We start from the raw sequence: 21,924 nt of genomic DNA, 5'->3' as shown, positions 1-21,924 counted from the left end.
GTGCTCCAGCCTGGTTCCTCGACCCAAGCGCAGACTGAATTAAGTTGCTGCAATGTGAGTTGCACAGACACAGACTAATATAATTTGTCACAATTAGGGGTTGACTGGATGTTTTCATTCAGGGTGATCCAGGCCAAACCGTTACAAATGACCTCTTCGCTTCAGAGCACCGAACAGATTTACAGGGAGTACCTGCTACAAATGCCAAACAATGTTCACTGGGTCATGGGCACACCCCACACAGGAGAGTGCCCCAGCACCCATTACCTCTCCCAAGCTCCCACAGCAGCAGACCCATCCCCTGCCCACACACACAGGTCCCCACTGCTGGGAAGAGCTGCTAGTCCCCAACACACATCCATCAGCAAAAGAACCGTGCAAGATTGGAGCTGGAGGCAGGGTGAGGTGCTCCTGAGCATGAATAAAAGTTGGAGGCTGTCAGCTTGGCTTGCTGCTCCAGCAGCAGGGGCAGGAGGCATGCGCCATACCATGGTACTCTGCAGCACGTGGGAAACAAGTACTGATAATGATGTGATGACCGCTCGGCTTTCCTCCACTTGCAAACAGTTGGTGGTAATGATGTTCATTACGCATTCAATAGGCTATTTTACAATATGAAGTCATTTAGGAAAGGATAATTAGTCCACAGCTTGCTTTTCATTTTATTTAATTTTCTTTACTTCTGTTTGGGGGAGAAAAAAAGAGGAAAAAAAAATATACACAGGGATTGTGTTATTTTTTGCAGTGAGCAAAATGAAGCTGTTTGATTTATGCTTGCTCACAAGAGATACCATGAAAATGGTGCCATGTATTTTGCTGAATGATTTCTTGCAATTGGGCATTCAAAAAGCACATTTTAATCTTCATGTATGCTTTGTTATTGTGTCAAATTACGAAGAGCAAGCTTGGGAGGCTGCTCGATGAAGAATCCACTTTTCTGTTAATTTGGATGTGTTAAGAGCACTTTCAGAAGCCAGAAATACTCTTGTAAAAATAGGACTGTGCAATGGGATTTCTTCCTAGGGCATCAGCCATCTCCAGGGAGTCACCATCCCTGGAGGTGTTCAAGAACCATGGAGATGTGGCACTGAGGGACGTGGTTGGGTTGAGGTGAGGTTGGACTTGGTGATCTTGGAGGTCTTTTCCAACCTTGATAGTTCCATGATTCTATACCAGCATTCATCATTGCTAAAACAAAAAGGGGTGAAAGAGTAATATCTCCAGTTAACAGTTTGCTTTGGTTGTGTCTGCTGGTTTGATCCTATGGGGTAGGAAACCTACAGACCTACCAGAGCAGAGAATTTGAGGCTCTGAACTTTTTCTTGCAATTCCAAATTCATTTTCCTTCTGTCACTTGTGTTTGGGAAAAAGTACCTAGAACTGTATTGGTGCACAGAACCACTTCCAGGTGGCTGACCTATCTACTGCGAGCTCAGATGTAATTCTAGGTAAGCGGTCCCTTGAGCTCCTGGTCAACCGCCACTCCAGGAATCTCCTAAGGGTGATGCTTCCTGCACAGCTGCAGTCAATAAGGCATGAAAGAACTAAGATGCGAAACAGTGTTATGTACGAAATACGAATGGCACGGCAGCCTTGGATTACAGCAAGTCCAGCTGAATGCCTGGTGCTCCCCTTTACTTTTACTTCTATTAATATTCCTCAAGCAACAGCAAAGATTGATTTGAAGTACAGAGAACAGAGAGTCATGGGAGCTTCATTAGCATGCAAATCTGAGCGAATTCATTAGCCCTGCAACTGATGCTGATGCTCCTGGAAACTAGTAAAAGAGTAAAGTCTGCAGAAGTAAATCAGGCCGTGCTAATGAGCCTGTTAATAAAGCTTTTGTAAGCCTTTTCCAGAGCCAAAGTGACAAAGCACACTGTCAACATTAAACCTCTGGTACTGCGCCTTAGATGAGGGGCACTTTTTTTTTCCATTTCGTGCTGGGGAAGAAAGCGGAGAACCGTAGCAAAGGTGGAGAATGAGACAAAAGCATTTACAATATTTCCTCATCAGAGATAGAAGTATTGTGTGGTTGCAGAAAAGAGACAGCATGACAAATGCAAGTGTGCAAATAAGATCCGTTTGACTGAAATTATATTTTAAAGAAAAACAGGAGACCAAATTTTTCATAACGGAGCTTCCACCTTCTGGCTGTATGTTCTCATTTTCCCTGTGCCTTATTAGGCGTCATTTCAAGATTGCATTTCGTCTCATCCGCTGCTAATCGTGCAGCAATGCTTACAGCACGGATGCGGTGCCGCTGCAGCACCTCCTCACACATGTGGGTGCTTTGTGCCAAAAGCATCACTGCTTTGCTGGGGCTGTAGCAAGGCATCTCCTCCTCTACTTCCCATTTTGCTGCCACTTCAGGTTGAGCAAAGTTGGAGATCTCTTTTCCTGGTATGTTCTCCATAGAACCCACAGTGAGTGATGCCGGCAGCCACCTCCTCTCTCCATGGCTTCATGTGGCATCAGCATCACAGCGCACAGAAAAGCAGCGGGTCTGCCAAGATAAGGAGAGGCTGGTTAGCAATCTGCTTGGTTTCTTTTTGCAGAAACCTCTTTGTGTAAAAGAGCTTGATGCGGGGAGGAACTGCTCGCTGCTTTCTCATCAAGTGGAAGAAGTGCTTTATGCACAGACTGATGGAAAACTACTGGAATGCTTTTCAGTTTCCCTCTCTAACCTTTAGTGCTTTCTGGTGCCTTACAGGGAACAAAACGTGGGACTGGAAAAAGGGGGAAAATATATCAAAATGTATTTGGAGATAATGGTGGGTAATACAATAGAAAATGCAGGCAGGCAATAAAAAGAGAGGCATCAAAAATACCACCAGAGAGTGGAAGGGAGGAAACAAGGCAAGGAAAATGGTAAAAGCAAGGAAATGAAGAGAAAATAGGCACTTGCATAATGGGGTGACAAAGGACAAGGAGGGGAGGAAGGGAAGGAAGGGCAGGAAGAAAGCTGGAGGTGAGGCACGCAGTGAGTGGTAGAGCAGGGTCAGGGGCAGGCACAGGCAGGGAGGAGAAATGGAGTGGAAAGGAAGCAAAGGGAAGCATGGTGCAGTGGCAGCACTGCTGACCTGTTTGCTTTTAGCTGCAGAGCGATGGCAAGTGTTTGTGTTAATAATGCTAACGGCTGGCTGTCTGGGGGCAGGCGGAGCGGGGCTGGCAGGTGCCAGGGATGTCGTTTGATCAGCACAACGGGCTGTGCTGTGGCTCCTTGGACTGAAGGGAAGGGAAGGCACCAAGGGGTAAAGGGAGCCAAGGTGGGAGGAAAGACCCATGGGGTGCCAACACGCCTGCCCTGTTTCCTTCAGTACCGATAACAACCTGCCCACCTGTCAGAATCATGGAGTCATTAAGGTTGGAAGAGACCACTGAGATCATCCAGTCCTATCAGCAACCCATCATCACCATGCCCACTAAACCACGTCCCTCAGTGCCTGATCTACCCTTCTCTTGAAAAAAACCCTTTCTGGAAGGTATCTGCCTTACTGCCCTGCAACTTCTGATGGCTGAGTTTGATTTGGTGTGATACGGGAGATCTTTCTGCCTTGCTTTCAAGTTCACCCAGGTATTTTGTCCTACCTGCAGTCCCATAAGCACAGTGCCATAACACACTCAGCCGCATTTCTCACAGCCTGCTGCATATTTACACTGCACAGCACTTAACGTGCCATGCTTTAGGTGCAGTCTCACTGGTGCCTTACATACCAGCTGCACCATCTGTTTGGATTCCTCTTTCTTTTGTATTCTATCACAACATCACATTTTCTTTCCTTCTTTCTTTCTTTCTTTCTTTCTTTCTTTCTTTCTTTCTTTCTTTCTTTCTTTCTTTCTTTCTTTCTTTCTTTCTTTCTTTCTTTCCTTCTTTCTTTCTTTCTTTCTTTCTTTCTTTCTTTCTTTCTTTCTTTCTTTCTTTCTTTCTTTCTTTCTTTCTTTCTTTCTTTCTTTCTTTCTTTCTTCTTTCTTTCCTTCTTTCCTTCTTTCCTTCTTTCTTTCCTTCTTTCCTTCTTTCTTTCCTTCTTTCCTTCCTTCCTTCCTTCCTTCCTTCCTTCCTTCCTTCCTTCCTTCCTTCCTTCCTTCCTTCCTTCCTTCCTTTTTTTTTTGCTGCAGCTGCAAAAACTTTGGGAACAATCCTATAATACCTCTCTTCCAGCTTGGTTTTAGTAGATATTTGGGCTCTTTCATTCTTAGCTGCCGAATTACATTTGGTTATCAACATGCATTATATCTGCTGTCAATTAGCTGTTATCTAACACCATGAAATGACTTAACTCCTTCAGCGTGCTGTGTGATCTGTCCCCAACCAGAGCACCGCTCGGCTTATGGCAGCTTGCAGAGATCCAGGCAATTTTATCACACTTATTTTTTTACTAGCGCTCATTACAGCTAAAGGTCAGTTGTGTTTCCATTGTAAGCTCAGGGATAACAGCGCCGATCTGGCAAACCCTTTCTCATGTAAAGTTAACGGGACTATTTGCATAAAAATCCTTACTTGGGGAGTAATTTGCAGGATCACACTTTTAAAGCCCTAACCTTGGGAGCAAGGCAAAAGCTGGAACTTGGAACAGCAATCTTCCAAGGCTATATATTATCAGAGAAAATGATCAAAATTTAATGAGGAAAAAAAGGTACTTAATGGCTGTAGATAGCGTAATTTCAGCCATAAAACTGGGATGATCTTGTAATGCGCTGTGCTGCAGCCTTTCAAATCAATGCTAGCACCGGTAGCAGCTTTAGTAGTAGCAGGGCAGCGATCTACAAGCTGTCGAGCAGAAGTCCTAACCTGCTGCTCCAGGCACACGGCAGGTCCGTAACTCTCAGTGCGATGGAGTGCTTGGGTGAGTGACTGGGGCTTCGTCCTCCATGAATCTGTGCTTCAAACCCTTGGAGGATGGCCATTCCCAAGCAAACGGAGCTACAAGGCACAGTGGCCCCAAGCCAGGGCCAAAGCTCCCGGCATCTCAGGAGGGTTTTCATCTTCTCTCTCAGCAAATGCTTCAAAAGCTTCACCAGCTCTGTTGTTTGTAATTCGGGAGACTCCCTGGGCTCCAAGCCCCCAGCCTTGAAGATCTGTTTACATTTTAAAATACATGCTAAAGTGTAAGCCCTGGGACAATTAACAGAAGTCAGGTAAATGAAGCAACAAAGATGGAATCCGCTAAAGCCTTCAGTTAAGTCTTGGGTGAATATCTCTATCGCATTTTCTTGAACAGCCCAAATAACAAGAGCTGGCCTTCACACCTGGGCTGCATCTGAGAGGCAGCAGCACTGAGATGGAGTTGGCCCTTGGAGAGGAAATATTAGTTCTGGACAAAGGCGCTGCTTTATTTTCCCAGTGTACCAAAATTAGAGAACCCCCTGGTGCTAAATAATTTTGTTCTGCCTCGCTGTGAAAATTCCCAGTGCTCAATAGCCCTCCACAAGCTCTCATTTTATCCCCATAGTGCAGTGCTCCTGTGGTTATATGTCAGCTGCAGCAGTGGTAAACATGTACACACTACTCATTTAAGAGCTTTTAAAAGACTTCTCACTGTGCCCAGAAATTACACCTGTGCTTTCTTACTTACCCATGCTGTTGTCTTTGTTTCTCAGGCTATATTAAGCCCTCCATTCTTCCTCCTTTGAAGGAGTGGGAGAGTATAAAGATCTTTAAGTTCTGGCTTTCTCGCTATCAGGTTGTGCAGAGGGGACAGAGCCAGTAAACCCGGACAGAGGGAAAGGCAGAGGGCTGCGTGCAGTAGGGCTGGCGGATGATGCCTGCCCCTCCTGAAGACACAGAACACACGCAGGAGCTCCGTGGTGTTGACTGAAATCCCTGTCAGCTGCAGTGCTCGACTTCCCCGAGATGGTGACCTGTGCTATTCTGACTGTGTCTTCTGCGTCCATGGATGATGAAGAGAGACAGAGCACACAGTGCTCGGAGGGGCTACATCCGCAGAGGGGAAGGTACACGCCGGAGTGTAATGAGGCATTGGCCTCCAGTGAACTTTTCCATCACAGGAGAATATTTCAATGTTAAAGATGATTTGCTACAAACAAGAAGGAGAGGAGATGCAGCCGTAACATAAAATGCCATATCTAAGAGACTGTGCAATCTCTTTGCACTGCTAAAATGAGAGAAGTGAAGTAGAGGTCCTGCTGACATCACTGCTCAAATTCTCCATTTGTCCAAGATTACATGGGGGAACTTCCACTGAAACAAAAAGCCCATATATATATATATATGTATGTATATATATCTGTATATATGTTTGTGAAACAATTTCTACTACTTAAATATCTCTGATAAATTAACAGAGCATTGGATGACAGAAATTTTGACCTGTGAAGCTCTCTGAGTCAAGGAATGACTAAGAAAATAAAGAAAATAAAGAAATAAAATAACCCAAAGGCTCTTGAAGTGAAGTGGCAGTCTGGGCCATGTTCAGTACCTCTTCTCTTATAGGGACACAAGTGTTAACCGCAAACTTTCACTCCTCCATCTAGTCTGGATCCCAGTGTCAGCAGACCACCATCTTCCATAGATCTTGATGTATTTTCTCAATGGGATCAGATCCAACTTTTTCCCACGGTACGCCCAGTTTGCAAAGGCTTCATTGGGTGTCACTGTTAAACATCTGCTCATGTGCATCTGTTAAGAACCCCTTCTTACAGGTTTATCCATTACAACTAATACATAGTAAAACTCTTGCTCTGTATTTCACAAATGTTAGAACAATGCCCCAAGGGCATCAGCAATAATTATGTTTACATCTTCAGAAATGCCTTCCACCCCTCCCCCCCTTACCCCCCCCCCCAGTCGTTCACTGCATCTCTTGAACCTTTGAATGGTACATTGGGAGTATCTGCACGTCTCCTCTCGAGAGCAGATCCTGCCTCTCCATTCTGCAAGTGAAATTATCTCTGTACGTCTGCACCTATGAAGTGCACTTGTGCTTCCAACTTCCTCAGACTGTCAGACAGTTTGCTGTGCCACTGCTCCTATTAACGCCTGCAATTAGCACTGACAAAAGTGTTGCTTACCCTGCTCCCCAAACCACACTTCCTTGACTTTTTAGAAAGCCCCAGAGCAGTGTAATATGTCCCTGGGTCATGTTTCAACAGAACAATGAGGTTAGTGAGGCATGACAGTGATCTCCTTTCTAAACCTATACTGAACATCCTTAATGAAGCTTTGCTTTTTTAAAAAGAATGGGCCTAATTCTCTTTAGGCCTATGGTATGTTCATGCTTGTGTAATTCCATCAAGCTGTATCTTCAGCTCCTCTAAGTTGGCAGAGCTCGTTTGACTTCACTTAAATTCCAGGAAGATTAGTAATGGCTGAAGACTTGGGCTGCTGGTTTCCAAGCTATTCCTCATCTATGCCAGTTTGAGAGGATAATGAGTCCCAAGGTTTGTTTTTGTTTTTCTGCCATTAGATCAATTAAAACAATTGCACACTCTCTAACTCGTTTAAATCAAATGCTGCACGAGATCCATCCAACAGCTGTTATTTTCCTGAGGTGTTCAGCCTTCTCCATTACTATTCTATTCTAAAGCTCTGACACCCCGTAGCTCCTGAAAGCATGCACGTATCTCCCTAAAGACCCTCATTAGGGCCAGTCATGGAGCCACATGACAACATATGGCCATGGGTGGATTACTCTGCCTCTAGGAGGAACACGTGTAGGTCCTTCAGTGTGTCCCATCCACAACCCAACAGACACAGCACCCTCAGCCACTTCACTTTGCAGAGTCCTGAAATGTTGTGTTTTGTTTTCCTCATTCCCTTCATTAATTCCTGTATTCAGCAGTTGTGTGTTTGCTGGCAGCAGCCAGCATCTACAGCTCTAGGATAGCCACAGGCAGGAAACAAAAGCGAGGAGGATGGAGTCAGCATGTTTCTTTCTAGTGTCGTGGAATTTGTCTTTGGTAAGATCATGGCCACTCTGAAAAGCAAGAAAGATATGAATCAAGAAAGAAATGTGTTGAAGGACTGCTGGCTGCAAGTCCATACCCAGGATCAGAGAGCACATATTTATACTGGAGGCACAGTGGTTTGTCTGATAATAGACTGACGTTTAAATTAGGTACAGACTCAGTGATAACTGAGTCCCACCTGGGACTTCTGGGAGCAGAGCAGGGCAAATAAATAATGATGTCTGTAGCTGCAGATAGAGATGCTGTTACTAACTCTGATACTGCAATGGGTAAAACTATACACAGACTGACAGATGAGAGATTTCATTCTCTTCAGATGCAAGAATAAAGAAAATAAAACTTGAAATGAACTTTCTTGGATACGAGTGGCCATGCAGGAAGTTTCAATATCTGTAAAACCACTCTGCGGTTCCCTCTGGCACCCAATGCATCAACACAGCAATCAGGACGGTGGCAACTGAGCTTCTGTGGCACATTGCACCGTGCAAAATGCAAACACCTACCAATGCATTTTGGGAACTCCCACACCATGGTCTTCTACAGACAAGATTCACTTCAACTCTCTGACACTCTCAAAGCTGTAAAACCGGTTGCCACAAAATGCTTCACTCTTCCCAGTTGTGCTTTGATGTCTTCATTGTCTGGAGACTCCAGAACAGGGCCATTTCTTCCAGTTCAACTAAAACATGATCAGATTTCTAAGTGCTTCATGTCTGTGCTGTGTTTGGGGCTTGGCTACACAGGTTGGAAGAATTTGGTGTCATTCTTTGTGAAGGACAAGCCCTGGCATTTCAAATGTTTCCCTTCCTGTAGGATGATTGCCATCATCCATCACCTGGTATATGCTGTATGCTTGGTGGTATGAATCGTTGCTCCTGACCCTGCCAACGACATTAGCAGAGAGAACATCATGCTTTTGTACAGTTGTTTCCTCTCAAATGCTATTCAGCCTCTGATAATGATTCAGATGAGTAAATCGGCACAGTTTTATGGAGGGCTGGAGTTGTGCCAGTCATGACTTGCTGGTTTTTCCAGCATTTACAACAGCAATGTTTTTCTCCCTCAGTGAGAAGCCTCACCCAAGATGACTCCAATGCTGGAGAGGACAACAGAATGCCTGCCATGGGGGGCTGTACTGGAGAGGTAAGGGCTCAAGCCAACACCTGTTCACTGGGGGAAGTTAATGCAGCATCCTCCCTCCATCCTCTCCCCAAAGTTTTGGTTTCTCTAAAATACCAAGAGATACTTTTGATGTTGTTTTCAATGTTGATGTGACTGCTGATATATACAAGAGAAGGACCAACTCTGACTGTAAATCCATGACCATTTTTTGTTAGCTTCGGCCTGACTCGGATATCACATCGTGAGGTGTATATCAGAACTGAGTTATTATAGAGGGAAAGAAGAGGTTCCCTTAGGTCTAAATTTTCCTGCTGTGTGCTGAAGTGCTCATCAGTGCTCCTTTCCAGGAGGGCAGGAATTCTTCAGGGCATTGACTGTTTTCTGTGTGAGTTGGACACATTTACCAAAAGTTGTTGTGTTTCAACATGCTGGATTATGAAATCAAGTGCAGAAGGACAGTGTCTCTCCTCTCCACACAGTACGTGATGGTTGAACTCATAGAAATAAAAGAGTTCTTTAAGAACTCTCAGTGAATCTACATAATTAAAAATCTTTCCTGCTGGGGGTTAATGATTTGGGTAGATTAACTTGATAATGTAATGTAAAATGTTGAAATCAAGAGTCTGCATCCTGAAATACTGGTGTAGCTCAGCAATGGGAGACAGCTTTAAGTAAATAACCGGAGAAAGTATTTTGCAATTAAATTAAAGATGTTTCCAAACTACTGTACTTTGCCATAAAAAAAAAATGTCATCTTGAAAAGTCAAGTTTCATTTATTTTAATTAGTGCTGTCATGAAGTATTCCATTTGGCACACGCTGACTAACGAGCCCTTTTCCAGACGCCAGTTTGAGAAGTGTGCATCAGAAAATGATCACAGCCCGTTCACATGGTGTCTGTGGGCCAATTGTCAGCTAATTGAGACCAGCCTCGCTCCACCCGAGTCAGCCTGGCATCCAGGTTGGTCTGGGGAGGAAGAGGAGCTTTCATTCCCTGGATTTGCCTTTTGGGAGGCAGTGCAAAGCTTGCTGCCGTTGGTCAGAAGATTCCTGCTGTCTTCAGGGAAATTCAGGCTCAAAGATGCTGAATCTTCACTCCCCTTCACTGTTCTCACACTGAAGTTATTTAAGGGGAGAGGGATCGGTATCAAATTGATGGAAAGCCAAAATGATCTTGATCCTCCTCTGAGACTTGCTGTTGAATTGCATTATATATAAGCAGAGAAGCTTTTCTATTATTAATAGGATAGAAAATCAGAACCATCAAGGAAAATTATATAAGTCCTATTAAGATGGATGAGTTGGAGATATGTCCACATATTTGCAAGAAGATCATTCTCTGCAGCTCCTACAAAAGTGTATTGTCCTCCCAAGGGGAGACCACACCAGAGTGGGAGAATACCAGGGGAAATGCTGTTAACTTCTCGCAGCCTGGTAGGCAGATGTGTGGGCAACGGGCACACCTATGCAGGCACCATGCTGCCCCAAAGGATGCTCTGCAGCAGGGTGGGAAGCCTGGGGCAGCCACCCAGGAACCAATCTCCCTTGTGATCTTCTGCTTAAATCCCCCACTCCATTGTCTGCCTTGTTTTCAGACCTGCCAAGTCTTGCAGTTCCTTCTGCATGTCCAATGAGGAGATTATTTCGCAAGCTTAAATCTCCCTACTAAAAAAAGAAAGTTACACTGATGAATACCTGTTGTCTACACACTGAGGCTGGTGAGGAATAAGCTGAAGCGTGAGTGTGAAGGGCACTGTCAGTTCTGAAGAAATGGCTCTTATTTCACCGGGCTAACGTCACATCCAGAGAGCTCACAGCAGTCTTTGTGCAGGTATCCTCTGGGGAGTGAGTGAGGAGCAGCTATTCTGAGCTGTCCCCTTATTTAGGTAAGCCACATATATAAAATATGATGATTCCCTATTAATTTTGTCCTATTGCTCCTAGCGAAAGCCCCTTGTTCCACCTTAATTTATCCCTTCTCCCCGTTAATGCCCTTCAAACATTTCCCTTCCTAGCCAGTTAGCCACACTTTAATCTCACCTGGTTATTCATTCATCAGAAAGCAGTCTCTCCTGCCCCTCCATCAGCTCAGCACCATCTCCAGCATGTGTGCTGCTAATGGGCAGGACTGAGCACGGGGATCCTGGTGGCACTACACCAAAGGCTGCTCAGCATCTGACCCCGGCATCATTCGTCCCACACTTGCAGACCCTTCCCCAACCCCTCCACTGTACTTCCATCACTTCCGAATGCAAAATGAAGGGCTGTTTTCCTCCTGCTGGTGGCCTCACGTATCTTTTCCCCACTACTGCCATTCTGGGAGGAGTACAGGCCTTGCGGAAAGGCTTTGTCTGGATAATAATAATTTTAATTTCCCCTTTCAGAAGCTCCTCTTATCTCCTACCTGTGTGTAACTGATTGAGTGATTAGAACCATCCCTCTTTCCTTCTTACTTTACAATAAGCTCCAGCACATCTCTGTCAGTTTGGAAATCAGCGAGAGTGCACTCTGCACCTGTAAGTGGGTCTTAATCCAAACATTTTATGCCTGAAAGCATTCGAGTGCTCAGAGGATGCTCCCATTCCCCAGGGGAAACGCGTGCAGACCTACCCTGTGTCTTTTGTGGCAAGACCATGACCCTGACATCTGCACAGCCCCCTGCATCTGATTTCGTCTCCGCTATTAATCTGAGGTCTTTGTAAAGGTTTGTTAGGTTGTAAACCTTTGTTAGCTTGTCTTTTGCTGTTATTCCCATGCTGAGAGCTTCTAATGCTCTCAGCACCCTGGTCCGCTTTGTAGCCCCTTTATTTGGATGATGCTGGGCTATGACATCATTCCCTCAAGGATGGGGTGTTGCAGAGGCAATGGGTGGGCAGGTGGGCATGTAGGAGCCTAGAGCAAGCCGAGTGTCAGATCTGGAGCCCAGAGGATTATTTTCTTGCCTACTCCTTAAGAAAACATCGCAATCTCTTTCTGATTTGGCATGGTCTCAGACTCCAGCCAGGCAATCCCTCCTGCCCTTTCTGCAATACTTTACAGTGGTGCCTTTTCACCTTTCTCTGTAAGCCTGCGTTTGTCAGAGGGCAGAGCAGAACTCACTCTGTGTGGTCTCCTCTGCCTCCAGCAGCAAGCACTCGGTCACCCGCAGAGGGGGCACGCTGGGTTGGTGATTGCTCTGGTCTCTTCTAGTCCTGTGTTCTTACCCTTTCCCAGTTTGATTTGCTTATGTTTTGCAATCACAGGGCTATTCTCGGTATCTTCTATTCTGTTCCTGGTTCCCATTAATGGCGCTTTTCTGTTCTTCCATTACTTTCTCCCTATGGGGGGAACCTTACCTTCCCTTTTAATATCTTCTGCTAGAGACCACAGCTGCCAATGTCTTCTCCTTCCCAGCTTCTCACACAAATCTAAAAAGCAGGCTCGATTGGATGCTCCTGCCCTGCACTTCTCATGAGCCATTTCTCAGGGTGTGGGCATCTCTGCCTTTATCAGGGACAGGATAGTGTGAGCTGATTTCATTTCTCCCAAGGAAGGATGGACTGAACTACCTGTGGCAATGTCAGAGATCAGGAGGAGAAGGAAAGAGCTGAGGCAGTGGGAAGGAGGCCTGGCGATAAAAGAAATTGGTGAGATGACAGCAAGATGAGCTGTGATCTAAGCCCTCCTCATACCTCGTGTTTTTATATGTACACTCAAAACATATTTCAGGGATTGAGAGTGTTTTCTCCTTTCTGGAGATCTATTTTGTCATTACTTTAGCTGACAGCAGCTGGGGAGAATGAAACACTTTGGTTAGCCTCAAACACCTTGCTAAGCTTCCTTAGGTTGAAGCACTGCTGTGTTTCATTGCGGCTGACACCAATCAAAGCAAATGAACAAAAGTGAGCATTATGATTTTGGATCTGTGAAACGAAGGGAATAAGTGAAGGGAGTTTGGACTCACTGTACAAAGGAAGTCCCAGGAAGAGGTTCATCTTATCAACACCATTTGCTCTGGGGGCGGCTCTTTTACAAGCAATTCTGCCTCTTCTACAAAGCTGTTGTGGCAGTCGTTGCTTGGCCCCATTTCTGCCCCTGGATTTTGTGATGCAGACGAGGTCATGGGATAGTGGTGCTGGGTCAACAAATAAAAGGAAAACAAACAGTGAAGCTGTCCTACACAAAAGATTGATCATTTGTGAGTCTGACCCCAATAGGATTAAATTGTTACATATTTGCTCTGAGATATCACCTATGGTCCACAGCAAGTTATTGCCTCATCATACTAACTAGGGCTCAGAGACAAAAAGCTGTTGTGAAGATGCTGTCCAAAGGCAAGAGAAACAAACCTCTGTCCTGTCAGCAGGTCCCAGCCCAGCCCTCATTGCTCTAAATCACCTCAGAATATCCTCACAAGGCCTTGAGCAACAGGAAAGCATCACAAGACATCAGCAATCAACCTCGGTGGGGCATGGGGAGGTTCATGTTGGATATTAGGAAGAAAATCCATCTCTGAAAGAGCAGTGATGCAGTGGCACAGCTGCCCAGGGAGGTGGGGGAGTCATCATCCCTGGAGGTGTTCAAGGACTGCTGAGATGTGGCACTGAGGGACGTGGGCAGTGGGCGGGTGGGGGTGGGTTGGGGTTGGACTTGGTGACCTTAGGTGTCTTTTCCAACATTAAGGATTCTATGATTCTACTGATGGGAACAGCACAGGGATCAGCCCTGCAGCACCCATGGGGAGCTGCAGTGGGGCTGCAGCAAACATCTCTGTTGATGTGCTCGTGTGAAGAGAGATGTGAAATGTTTGCAATGGCATGCAAAACTGTTTGAAATTCACAGTGTGTCACAGCCCATTGTGAATTCAAGAACAAACCTTTCTTCAAAGGAAATGTTTGTGATGGCATATCATGAAAGAGCAGGCCACTTTCTAGCAAAAATGGCAAGGCACGCCTGCTCCTGAGTGAGGCTTTGATAACATGAGCCCATTTTCCATGGCTTTGGCATGAAAAACACAGAGAAGTGCACACTGCCCAAAGTCTGCACCAAAAACAGCCGTGTTGTCAAAGAAACCAGGAGAATCATAGAATCACAGAATCATAGGATGGCCTGGGTTGAAAAGGACCACAAAGATCATCCAGTTCCAACCCCCTGCTATGTGCAGGGTCACCAACCAGCAAACCAGGCTGCCCAGAGCCACATGCAGCCTGGCCTTGAATGCCTCCAGGGATGGGGCATCCAAAACCTCCTTGGGGAACCTGTTCAGTGCATCACCACCCTCTGGGTGAAAAACTTCCTCCTCATATCCAACCTAAACCTCCCCTGTCTCAGTTTAAGATCATTCCCCCTTGTCCTATCACTATCCACCCCTGTAAGCAGCTGTTCCCCATCCTGTGAAACACACGTACCTCCTTCCCTGGGAGAATGCTACCCAAACACGTACTTAACTCTTAGGGTGTGTTTGAGATATCTCAGGCCTCGATCCATATATCCATGCACTGGGGAAGAAAAGTCGCGAGGATTGCTCTCAGGTCGAGCAGAACTCTGCTCTGCCTTAGCCCTAAGCCAGTTTATTTGTGCCAACGAATTACGCAGCTTTGCCCTCTCCCTCCCATGGCATTAAGAGCAGTAAAACCAAGTTGCTCACAAATCCCCGCACTTTGCTCCTCTGAACCAACCCCACCGCTGAGCTGCGCCGATCTGAGAACAGAGATTTGGTTGGAAGAAAGGATAAAGCAAAACCTCGCTTTGTTTTCCCTCTGTCCTACATTTCACCCAAACAGCTTTGCCTCGGCGCTTTGAACTTTGCATAACTCTTTAAAATAGCAAGCAGGAAAAATAATAATAATAATAACGAAAGAAAGAAAAATAAAGAAAAAGCGGCATTTTTTGTCCCAAAATCAGGAGAGGGCTTTGGTGGAGCTGAGGCGGGCTGAGCCCTGCGGGCAGTTCTGCGGAGTAGGGATGCGCTGAGCGCGGGGGCACTTCGGGTCCTCCGGGTGTTGTGCGACTTAACAGTGACATCCAGCGGTCACCGAGCTCGGGCTGCATCACGTCTGACCCGGGGACGGTGCGGTCCGTGCGGCGAACCCCGCTCCGCTCCGCCCCGCCTTCAGACCTCCGAGAGCCGAATAGTCTTCAAATCGCCCCACTTCTCCTCAGTGTTATAACCGTGTTTTTGCAGCATCACGGATACGGGTCATAATGAAGCTGCGATAAATGTAGCAATAAATCAAAACCCTACGAATCACGAAATCGTGGAAACTTTTCCTTCGACTTGCTGTTGCCCTAAACCGAGAAATAAGCAGTTTTCATCTCAAGTTGAACACTGCAGACATATTTTCACACGATAATTTGGTTTTCAAAAAAAAAAAGTCTAACTGTGAAGTTTAATGATACCACATGAAGCAGCTTGTCAGTACGTATTTATATTCAAATCTGAGCTTTCACAGTTCCCAGTGTGTTTCTTTAGTATTTTTTGAAGCTGCTCTGACAGTCTTTCTCAAAACTGTCTCCAGGAGAAGCAGCACGAAAACCTGCAAGGAAACAAAGAGCTTCCCACACTGTTGGCTCAGGGTTTTGGTGCTCGGGGAGGAGGCTGCTGTGTGCCACGCATGCTGGAGGATGATGCTGAGGGCTCTGACATTTGGCTGCCACGGTTCTGCTGCGTCCTATCAGCGGTGGGGACCAAAGTCCCAAAGGAGTCCATCTCCTGAGGTTAAATGGGTGGAAATCTGAGTCGTGGAAAGCTTCAGCCGCCAGCACCTTTGGATCCTCCCATTGAATCATGGAATCAGTTGAGCTGGAAAGGGCGCTTAAAGGCCATCTGGTCCAACTCTGGTCCCTGCAATGAACAGGGACACCTACAGCTCTATCAGGGGCTCAGAGTCCCGTTCAGCCTGACCTCGTATGTTTCCAGGGATGGGGCACCCACCACCTCTCTGGGCAACCTGTGCCAGTGCCTCACCTCCCCTACTGCAAAAAACCTTCTTCCTTATACCCAACCTAAACCTCCCCTCTTTTAGTTTGAAACCATTTCCCCTTGTCCAATCACAACAGATCCTCCTAATGAGCCTGTCCTTTCCCAGAGGTTATTTCTGGCTCCTCCCTGCCTTTTCTTGTCCCCTTCCCCTGGGTGCATAGCCACAGGAGGAAGAATTTGGCTGTGGGTTTCTGCATGCTCCTCTCAGCACTGAGGCAACACAGCCTCTGACCTGCCATACCACAGGTAGCAAAGCCTGAGCCATTACTCATCCCCTGATACTCTGCAATGAAGGATGGAGGTCACATCCCTGCTGACAGAGGTCTTCCTCCTGCCCTCAGCCCGGGCAGGGACATGTCACCCAGATTGGCTACTTTATTTAACAGAGGATTTCTGTCTGAAGCTCCCACAAAAGCCACACGGACACCAAATGATTCCCCTGTTGCTCTCCAAACCCCCTTTCCTCCCCAGCTGGTACGGAAATAATGAGGCAAGTGTGCTCAAAAGGACCAGTGTGTCACAGTGTGGGTTGGTATGGGATGTTGGAGGGGATGGGATAGGATGTTGGAGGGGATGGGATGGGATGGGATGGGATGGGATGGGATGGGATGGGATGGGATGGACCAACCTGGGGCTGATTCCCACCTTCTGTTGGCCCCACACAGAAGCACAGCCGGTCAGGGTGCCCCCCTAAACACTAGTGCTTGCAGATAAGGTCACCACATGTCACAGCCACTGTCAGGAGTCAGGAGATGTATTTCTTTTTAATGGAAGATGTGGAGGGTCCAAAATGACCGCAGTTGCTATTGCATTAAAAACAGATATGTCTGCTGCCTCCAGGGGCTGGACATGAGATGTTCCTTTCAGCCTCTCAGCTGACAGCTATGTTTCATGCTCTCCTGTCTACTTCACAAACAAAAGCAACCTTTCAGTCCCAGCAAGCAGCCTGAATGACCTCTCACAGCACCGCCTGCTCCGTGGGCATTAATTTGTCCTGGTTTTCCCCTTTGTTCATGACCTTGGGCAAGTCCTGCTGCTGCACTTTGCTGGGGCTTGCGGAGGACAAGTAGGTGACACGACAGGGCTCTGGACATCAACCCCCCTCTGTACCCCATGCCCCTCTGTCCACCAGCACTGCCCAGAGCCATGTCCTGCAGCCCCAACCACAGATTAATTCCTGATCAGCTTTTAATGATCCCAAACCCCAGCACTGACTCAGGTGACGGATAAATTTATCCCAAGGTTAGGGTGACTCTGCTCTACCAAAATCTATTTAAAGTCAAAGCAAGCATTTCAGAATAACAAGTTATTATACAACTCTAGGCAGCTTCCCATACTCTATTTTTTAATGTAAAAGGTAACATATTTCCTTATTTTGTACGTGCTAATTGTTGGGAACACTGTCAGATGGTTCAGCAAATTGAAAATGACAACATCAACCTGTTCAATCCATTAAAATCTCTCCAGGATCATAAGGGATATTGTCAGCCAAGTAATGCTGGCATCCCTGTGGTAAAGCCATCGTGCTTCATATTAATGACTGGCTTCACAAAGGAGCAGATTTTCTTTGTGTGCACCACTCCATCACGTTATCCAGGAGAGGCATGGGCACACTGTAGGGTAACCTAGAGGTTAAAGAGAAGTCTTTCATCCCAGTGTAGACTTAATGAAGAGAACGGCTGAATAAAATGTAAATAGGTCCCAGGCCACCCGGCCAAGATAAAAGGTTGGGAATAGCTTTCTTCTCGTCCAAGGACCAGTGCAGAAATTTAGAGGGACTACAATGCCAAATCTGGACCAATCTTCTAAATAAAAAAGAGGTGATAACACTTTGAGTGCCTTCCTCGGGAGAAACCAAGGAAAACATCCACCCAAAGCCTACAGACACTCAGCTCTGGACAGACACCGTGGGGAATCAGGTGTTGAATACCTTGACCTGGATCTTGCCTTCTGTGTGCAGACACACAAGCTAGCTCCATTCCAAATAGCCGTAGACATAAGTTAGTGCAGTGCTGTGCCCAAGCCAATATACTGCAGTATTTATTTCCAGTAGTATTTATCACCTTGGCCGTGGTATTTCCCCAAAGCAGAAAGCAGCTGTGTATAACTTCCAGACCAGAAGTTAGACTAGCTGGGGCTGAAGGCAGAGAAAACTTGCATGTGTTTTTATCCATCCTGATAGGTGCATCTATATAAAAACCTACAGGGATGGATCATGGATGGAGAGATAGCTTTAATTTTAAATAGTTATGAAATAATGGCTACAACACAGGGAAGGAACACAAGGCTGTTATTTAAGTTAACAGCAGAATTCCCATTGTTTTGTGTTTCAGGGCCAGAACGTGCCCTGGGAATTGCACTTTTTCTCCCTGGTACCCCCAGCCACTTCGTGTTAGCGGCTCACCAGCTAAGCTGCTGCTCTGGGAACGTCACAGCCTATTAGCATTTCTTTATCTTCCATTTATGCCATCTTGTTTGCTCTCCCGGGCCACTTTAAAGCAGGTTGACATTGCCAAAGAGATTTACTGCATGTACTTTGTATACACTTTAATTAGGTCTCCATTCATGTCTCTCACCTGACACTTACAAAAGAAATCACTCATAACGTACGAGCGCGGTACGGAAATCGATACACGTCTCGAACGTGCAGTGACTTTCAGGGAAATTAAGTGCCTTCATCTACGCATGTGGTGACTACCTCTGCCTCATGGCATGGAGATGTATGGTTTTGCTTCGAGGGGTTTAATGGAGACACTCTTAGGGTCATTTGGTTACATAGAGGCAGAAGTTGCCCCAGGCACAGCTGGGATGCTGCATGTCCCATCGCCACTCGCTTCAACTCATGGCACCTAAAGCCAAGGAGGGGTGCAGGAATTAAAGCTTTAGCCAGGAATTGTTTCTTTTTGCCATGTCAATTTTTGGTTTCATTAGACTTCCTGACAGTGTCAAGCGTTGTTGTCAATGGTGGCTGAAACACAGCACTGCTATGTTGCTATCCCTTCATTTTTTGCGTGTGTTTCTCACAGAAATCTGAACGATTGGGCGTTTAGCTTTCATGCTGCAATGACACGAGGAGGAAAGGAACACAACTGCCTATAGTCACATCTGGCACTTTGGAAATGGGAATTTTTTGACAGTGGATGTTCTCTTGACTGTTAGGTTATACTTTGGGTTTTTCCTTGGGTGAAAGGGGCTTTCCATTCACTGGCAGAGAGCAGGGAGGAATTCTGGCTTTCGTTCTACATTTGGAGCCTCAGCTGGAGCCAAATTAGAGAACGCAATTTGTATAATCTTGAGAATCTTTGGAGATTCCCATCCTTAAAATTCAGAGGGAAGAATCATAGAATGGTTTGGACTGGAAAGAAAAGAAATCTCTCTGCACACAATCACATCCTACAGATAATCTCATGCTGAAAATTAATTTGTAGGCAGTGTAATTGTCCCATTAATAAGATTAATACCAGGTACAGCTCTATGGATTATTGAAAAGACAAAGCAGCCTGATCCATGCAATTAGAATGAGATACCTGCATTAATTAGGACCGCCACCTGACAGCAATGGTTACATCAAACAGCTCAAGGAACTGAATCTCCTCTTCCAGTCTTATCATTCTCCCTGGTTTGTGTTTTCAATAGCTCAGTCGGTTTTCTTATATCACAGATAATCAGGAAAAACACTAGCACTGTTCTGATGTGCAAGTGCAAAGTCCTTCCTTTCTCCGCTTTGATTCTGATATAAGTGATAGTCTAACTCTATCATCAGCATCAGTTTCTGTTTGGTTAGTGTGAAATAGGGCGTCCTGTCTGCCCCACATCACCCATGCATAGTGCCAGGGCTCTGCACAAATGCTGGCTTTCTGCTGATGCAGCTCCCCAAGCACACATACGGATAAGAGCACTGGCAAGTGGTCAGCTTGCTTGTGTACCTCCATGACGTGCCCCTTTTCTCCAAGGAGATGACAATCAAGCACAAGTTTTTGGTTCCTCTATTCTGCAGCACTAACAGGCAGGTTTCTATCACACAGCTCAGCATCAGCACGCCACGTCACCCTAACAACCATCCCTGGGAAAGGAAATCACTCTGTTCTGCTCAGTTGTACTCATTCCCAATTACAAGCCAAGTATCTCAGTCACGAATGTCAAAACAGATACTGTCTGGTTAAATGATACAAGACAGGTGCAGCTAAGCCATAAGCTGTCGTGAACCCAGACATGATTGACAGAAAAACTGTCTCCTGATGGGAATTAGCTTAATACTTATGGTGAAGTGAAGTCTGCTTAGCAGAGCCCTCGTTGTTCCACATTTGAATTAATGGTGACACTGTTACTGCTATTTGGTGGGGTTTCTGTGTTTGGGTTGTTTTTTTTTTTGCTTTTTTTTTTTTAAAGAAAGATTGACACATTTTTGCATCTCCTTAAAGAAGTGTGGGACCTTCCAGCCTGCTGTGATTAATTTCTGAAAGCCAAAGCTACAGTTCTGACGGAATGCTTTTAATCTCTGCACCTCATTAACCACAGTGTGCTCCAACCACTGGTGCTCTGTAGGGGACCCGTATCCTGGGCTGCCTTGAACGGCGCGACCCATAACGGTGACTCTCTCCTTTGGTTTCCCCATGTGCAGTTTTGGCTACCGCTCGTTATGCCCAGCTGTGAGATTAATGTGTCCTTCTTGTTATGTCAGGATTGCTGGCGTGCTGTTGTGATCGTTTTGCTGAGCTACAGGAGCTGCTGGGCAGAGCTGGAGCGTCTCCAATTGAGATGAAAGAATTATCGAATGAGCTGAAATTGGGGAATCTGTGCTGGAGATTTCTCTGCCGAAGCCCTGAGAGTCACCTGCTTTGCTTTGCTAGGTGCTGGAATCATTTCTGCCTCGTTCTTTATTGTGAAGGAATAAAGCCTTCGGGTTTTCATTCTGGAAAAATGCCTTAACCACATTCCTCAGCTGAACTTTGTGCTCCAGGGTTTCCTTGAGTGCTAACGTGCCTAAGTGCATTCCCCAAACTTGGGTAGCAATGAGCTGGCAGGGATCACAGGCACACACCACACAAACGAGTGCAATAGTGCAGCAGCACGAGGAAGGCATCCTTTCCACTGCTATCACTGCCATTCTTTCAAACCCACACTGTCCTCGCTTGTGTCTTTATGCCCAAGCATTTCTATCACACTGGAGTCACAAATTTACCTACAGCATGATGAGCTTTGGCATCCCACTCTTCACCCATGTTCCCATGGTACCTGGACACCCCAAGCAGCCAGAGAACAACCCTCAGCCCACAGCTTCCCATGCAGGTGTGTGCCAGGGAACCTCCAAGAGGGCTCATACATCAGTGATGCTGAAGCCTTTATGATTTTCCAAGATATATTTGAACTCTGCCCATGATGTTTGTAGAACAGCGAGGTGTTTGGATAGCATTAAAGCCTGCTATGTTTGAAATGCTCTCACTCTGCATAAATTTGTCATGACTGAAGATTATATTAAGCATAAGCACAGCAAAACTGTGCAGCCAGGCTCCCACCACCTTGCACACTCCAGTGGGCTTTCTCACTGCTTGCACAGACCAGGAACACTTTCAGCCTGAATTTGTGATTAGTGAACCAACCCCGAACTGCAATGCCAAGCTTGAAAGTGAGAGATGCTCTCATTTTTCTCCCATATCTGCAGAGTTCAACTTCTTTTTTTTTTTTGCCCTGGTGTTTTGCTCCAATGGGTCTTGTTCTTTATTGCAAAGAATGATATACTTGATAAAAGGGAATCTTGGGGCAGCCTGACATATCTTAGGAAGTCTTGAACATTGCCAGAAGGCCTAAGAAGAAGCAGTTTAGCTGGCAGATAAATTGGTGTAATAAGTGACCTGACATTTCTTTCATGTTTGACCATATTGCACAGCAAAAACTGACAAAATGTTGTTCCGA

General features: G+C 45.9%; 1 long non-coding RNA gene across 2 annotated transcripts in view; it reads left to right on the top strand.

Annotated features, from left to right (window-relative positions):
* The window catches only part of LOC112533250, a 142,141-nt gene that overhangs the window by 106,541 nt on the left and 13,676 nt on the right, over window positions 1–21,924 (top strand). The window contains exon 3 of one of the 2 annotated variants that reach the window (XR_006931280.1): window positions 8,996–9,072. This is a non-coding gene — a long non-coding RNA (uncharacterized LOC112533250). Of the gene's footprint in view, window positions 1–5,684; window positions 6,394–8,995; window positions 9,073–21,924 lie in introns of those variants that run through there. The other variant, XR_003077163.3, reaches the window with a different exon arrangement.

This window comes from Gallus gallus, chromosome 11 (genome assembly GCF_016699485.2).
Source record: "Gallus gallus isolate bGalGal1 chromosome 11, bGalGal1.mat.broiler.GRCg7b, whole genome shotgun sequence".
Lineage (NCBI taxonomy): Eukaryota > Metazoa > Chordata > Aves > Galliformes > Phasianidae > Gallus > Gallus gallus.
The sequence above is the reverse complement of the archived record's forward strand: the minus strand, read 5'-3'. Positions and strand labels throughout refer to the sequence as shown.